This window comes from Lycium ferocissimum, chromosome 4 (assembly GCF_029784015.1).
Source record: "Lycium ferocissimum isolate CSIRO_LF1 chromosome 4, AGI_CSIRO_Lferr_CH_V1, whole genome shotgun sequence".
NCBI lineage: Eukaryota > Viridiplantae > Streptophyta > Magnoliopsida > Solanales > Solanaceae > Lycium > Lycium ferocissimum.
Genome location: NC_081345.1, coordinates 54,656,590 through 54,662,749, shown reverse-complemented (window position 1 = coordinate 54,662,749; position 6,160 = coordinate 54,656,590).

Sequence of the window (6,160 nt, the reverse complement as noted above, 5' to 3'; positions counted from 1 at the left end):
TGAACCACAGTGTGTGTAAGTGTTCGGCCAAAGACTCGATAGAATGTGCAATGACATTATAAGGAAAGCAGTAACAAATAGTATTTTCTCAAACAAATAAGGAGCGCAAGTTTGGCTTTGGCTTGCGTCCTTTCAAATATAGCAATGTAGCAATTCATAAAAAACAGGTAATAACAAATATAAATAAATAAACAAACATTCTCAAGTATCTACTTCTTAAACTAAGTCTACTAAAGTCAAAACCTAGGGGTTTCCCCAACAGATTCGCCATGCTTTTATGCCCTATTTTTAACTGATTTGAACTATTTCACAACTTATGACTACGTTTCCTCTGGTTTTGAAAATTTTCAGAGTTGCCACCTAATTTTAGGAGATATTAGGAAACCATTTGTAAAAAATGTAAAACTCCATTTTTAGTCTTTGAAACCTATGAGATTCTAGGTAAGGGTTTTATTTACCCCGAGGGGAAGGTGTTAAGCATCCCTCAGAGCTTATCCGAAGACAGTCTTTAAACTTAGTTTAATTAACACTAGAGGGGATTATTTAATTATTTATTATTACCTATTTTAAAGAATAGCGAAAAGAATCTACTCTTCCAAAATGATTTGTAAAAAAAAAAAAAAAAGAGGGGGTTTTGAGGTGATTACGTTATTTAAGTAAAAACACATTTGTTAAAAGTAGTTAATGATAATGCATGTATGAGGAAAATATATATGACGTTTATTTCTTGTAAGAAAAGTATGTGTAAATATAGAATAAGGAGATGTATATTTGTTATAAGAAAATAATATACATGCGACATGTATATCCTAGGTGAATGCTTAAAAATAATTATTGATGACATGATAATACTTATATATATGCATATTATGAAAAGAAGATTAAGGGAATTGGTGAAAATAAAATAGTCTATGTATGATACGTGTTTATGAAAATAGTATATAGGTATACTCATGGTAAAGGAAAATAATTAATGCGAGATGTATACATGCATGTACAGAAAAAAATGATTAAAGGAATACATGTAAAATAATATCTTTATATATATAGAGTATATACCTTGTAGTTCTCGAAAATACTTGGGCCACTATACTGTGGTCCTAGTAAGAGTTCTTGTATTAAACTAGTCAACTTGGGTCTGCTCATGTTAGTACTAAAGCAAATAAATTCTGAAAATGTTTGAGCTTATGAAAATTAATTGAGCCAGAGCCTGTTCTTTAAAAGAAAGCATGTTTGCATTTCTGGAAAGTTTTTTTAGGCCAATAGCCTATTTTGAAATCGTTTGGCCCTACTTTGGAATTGAAATTTCACAAGCCTTTTGCCCGTTTTAGTTTTTTTTCTTTTTAGAAGGCAGTTCTCCCATCATTTCGAAGCTGCCTTTTTTTTTTCTCTTGAAAATTAATGCTTTCCGCTCGTTGTTTTACCAAGATAAAATCTGAAAATTATTGTTATCAGTAGTTTATCGAAAATAGTTTTCTGATCTCTACCTCTTATTTGAACCATATTTCGCGAACCTGAAAAATGTCAAGTGGTAGCCGGAAATCATTTAACAAATGCCATTACTCTTAAGTGTACCTATGTCGATTAGTAATACCAAATTCAATACCTAAAGAGAGGGGGAGAAAAATGACTATGTCTAACTATCGTGTTTAAATTGGTTCTTACGAACCCCATCAAGAACAAGAAAGGCACAAATACAACACCAAATTAGTATCATCGTTAGTCAAAGCATATATATTGATACAAAAGATAAAATTCTAAGGATAGGAAGGAAGGAGACGCTGGATTCTTTTGACACGAAAATAGGGGACGACTAGACACGAGCGAATAAATGTGGCTGCTGGTGCTCTTCTAATTCCGCGCAGAAAATGGAGTCATGGCACAATTCCAAACGCTCCCAAGTGTGCTCATGCACAATAAAAGGAAGGAAAAAGATTAGAGTTACAATCCCAATAATCATAGATGGAAATAATTAACATCAAATGCTATACGTTGTAATTAAAAATAAGGCACAAAAATACTAATTATTTCCAGAATCTAGTTAAATCATAAGAAGATCTCCTACGTCAAAAAATCTAGTATGCGGTCTCAAAAAATTAGCTCACAAACATTTAAACCATGATCACATCCAAAGACTTCTTTTATGTTTTAAAGTTTCACCAGAGGGGGAAATACAATAATCTGAGATAAGTAATTTTGTCCAACTGATCGCTTTAGACAACTCAAATGGTTTTAAGCATCCAGATCAAAGCACATCAACTTTTGAGCTAAAATATGGCCAAAATATAACGCAACTATGAGTTCAACTTGAAATTCTTAAACATGATAATAGGTTGTTCAAACAAGCTCACACCTTTATTTTCAAGACTCCAAGACAACATGTAAGGCACCCTACAAAGTATGGGAGTAAAGAAACCAAATCTGTCTAGGAAGGTCAACCAAAATATGCATTCTTTACTTATTGATTCATGAAACTGGGGGATACAAATAAAATAGTACAGCTATGGTCACATTACATGCCTCGACAAACCGGCAACTACAAAAGGGCCCAAGAACGGATGCCGCACGACTGACCACCATTCTTTTAAGCTAAACAATTAATCCAACTCTACATAGTGCAGGTCCCTTTTTAGGCTAATGGAGTCTATTAAGGCATAGCTAGAATGCAACAAAGCTGCTACAACAAGCAGGTGAATTTTTTTAAGAGTATGCAACTTTTAGTCATTAAAACATGTAGACCCTTAGCTAAGTTTCTTAAGTGATTTAACAGAACGTTTAAAGGAACTCTTCAAGTCAGAAATGTGCTAGATTAAACAACCAAGAATTCTCGCAAACCCTTAACAAGTTCAACATGCCTCATAAATTCATTATTCATACTTGTGGACATATAAAAGCAACAAAAGCAGTCACTAGATCCTCTCTTATCCATATTTCATTCATGTGAGTACATAAGCATATAAACCAGTTCATATTTGGTTCCAAACTTGAAAAAAATACAGAGATAGCCAATTAAGCACATATAACTGGGAACTTAGAGCCAAAAGGCAAACTAACACTTTTGTTTTTCTGGTGACTGTTTCTAGACAAAAGGAAGCCCAAAACAAGTAATTTAGGCTCTCACATAGCAGCACCCCTGTACATTAGGAAGTCTAGTTAAGCTCAAGAAAAATGACTCTAGCAAATAGTCAAACTAAAGCGTACATTTGGCACAGGATATAATATGTGCAGCTAACTACCTACTGCTTATTTATCTCGTCCCATTTCACTAAACACCAGTCTTTTACTATCCTTATCTAGAGATAATTAAGTTAAGAACTCTTTCTAGATTTATACATGACAACTTAGCTAGTACAATCATGTTGAGAAGACCACAAATGAACTTAGCATCAACATGTTTCTTTGTAGCTTTTGGGATTCACCAAGTGAACTTCTAATCATACCATAGTATATTCCTAACAGAGAAGATTTTAAAACAAATGTAACAAGCAGAACTGGTTTAAACTTCATATCAAATGTTAAAGCTTAAATTCTACGATCTGCAAACAGTGTAATATGGTATAAGATGAACAAAACAACTGAATCTATATAAACACTTCAAGATGTTGTAGCCATAATTCTTAAACAATGAGAAAACTTCCATATTTACAACAGACTTAACAGGTTCACTTAGTCACCTAACATGAATTCTTATAGAAAAGAAGCATGGCTTTTAGTTGTTTACTTGAACATACAGGAAGACAACAACAAATAAAACATCAAATCCATGTATAAGCTATATATTCTCACAAATCAGTAGATTTCCCTTTCTAAATTCGCAGTTTCCATAAGCCATGCTTTATACCGAAAAAATAAGGACGTGGCAGCTTTTGACAAATGACTGAAAAAGAAAATTAGCCAAGCAACAAAATTGCATACATCTTAGATGAATTAACCAACAATTCTTCTAAGTATGATTAGTCGTTTTACACTAACTTACAACAAACGACGAGCAAACACAATCTAGCCAACTAAACCAAATAAACGATGAGAAATACTTGACGACTACATTTCTACTTTAACAAAATTAAAGACGAAGATAGGACGAATGTGATTACCTTCTTTGTGACAGCGAACTGAAGCTATTATAGTTGTCGAGTCTCCAAATTCGCTCGAAAAGCTTGTTGTTTTAGCCGAGAACTTGAAAAGAGATTTTGACAGCCAAAATAAACTTAAAGTTAAAAGAGGATTTTTCTGATAACTTAGAAAGAACTACGGAGTTTTTAGTTATGAAGACTTATGAAAAAGAAAGTGATTTTTCGATTCATCTTTAGAGTAAAGAATAGTTTTCTCTCAAATTCTAAGCCTAGTTCAAAGGGAATTTTCAGCCTTCAAAAACTAATCTAAAATAGCCCAGGAAGGCTGTATTTATAGGCAAATGCTAAGGGGGTTTCAACAGCTTTTTCGAGAGGCTTTTGCCTTTGAATTTCGAATTAAAAGGGGGGGAAATTCTGAAATTTTGAAAAATGAAATGATGAAGAAAAAATTGATGGATTCTCACCTTTTTAGAGCGATTTGAAGGCTAGAGGTCTGAATCTAGTGGTTTCTTCATGGTTTTAGGCTCCAACGGATTGAAACAAGCCTTTACCCAGAGGATTGTTGGAAAGTCGAGCTTAAAACTAGCGGTTCATTGCGCTCCTCTTCTACAGAGGTTGAAATGACCTCCTATTGGCTTCTTTCGACTCTGCCACCATGTCAATCAAAGGCAAAGGAGATGTGGTAGCAGTGGAGGCAGTGAAAGCTTCAAACCAACAGATTTAAGTGTTTTCAATTAAAGAGAGAGAAGGGTGTTTAGTTCTGCAGTCCGATGGGCATGGTGGTGGTGAGGTGAGATGAGGTGAGGTGACATGATGGGAGAGAGGGGTGGCGGCCATGGCTGAAGAGCGGGGAGATGATCGTTTGGTTTTGATTGGGAAAATTGGGGTTAGGGTGGTTTAGTTGTAGGTGTTGGGGCGGGTCGGGTCAATTGGATTAGGTTAGGGTGGTTGGGCCACAGATTTTGGTTTAGGGGAATTGGGAATTGGCCCAATATTATGGGTAGATGATTTAATTTCTAATCCTTTTTTACTTCAATCAATTAATTAAAATATGCTTCTTCGTCCTAATTAATTCCCAAAAATATACACCTATATAAATTACAATACAAGTAATTTAATATTCGTATTTAGTTTTAAAAATAGAGTAAAAGATGATTAATACGGTAATAAATAGGATTAAAGAAAAAATGTCAATACCAATATTGATATAGGAATATCAACACTATTTTTGAGTGATTTGTAAAGAATGATGTTTAGTAATTTTAATTATAAAATATGATGTTTGGTAATTTTTAAGAAACAATAAAAATGTTCTTAATTTTAGAGAAATATATCTTGAAAATAGTGTAATAATTAGTGAAAATATTCCTAACTCGTTTTGGGGATTTTCAGGACTGAGAAGCATAGTGAAATTAATTAAACAAAAAAGGAGGGCCAAAATTGGGTTTTAACAGCTTGTCCCTCTTCGACCAGGGATGATGAAAGAGTCTTTGGACGAAAACGTTGACGTAAACTCGATTTTGTCCTGACAATTAAATCAGATTGGGTCTGGAAAGAGTACAACTAGAAAGGGTAATTCTTTTGGGAATAGAGAGGTGGGTTTATGAATTCGATCGAACTCCGGTTCCTGAGTAGCCTACATATCTCGTGTCATAAGAGAATCAGGTCGATGTAGTTCAAACAAGGAGACGATAAAATTTTGAGTGGTCGTCAAAAATTTTCTCCTGTGTCTGAATTATGAGGACACTGGCTCTCTTGTTATCGACACAATAGTTTTGTTGGATTTGGAAGGTTGAGTTGTTGAAAATTTTTTGACCGATCCTTAATAATTTGTCTCAGTGTTGTAGTTGTGGTAACACTAGGTTTCAGAGATGGAAAGGGTAGTGGTTTCAACATGAGTGAAAATAGCTAGAATGAAATACGATTGGCTTGACTCTGAGTCCCCTATGTATTGAAGAGGACGGGAATTAATTCAGGTGGGTTTTAAAGAAAACGAGAAGATAGAAAATTTTGAGGGATCCTTAAAATTTTGTCCCAGTGTCGAATTATGGTGACAGTAGGTGTTGTTAGGAAGATGTGGTCAAGTT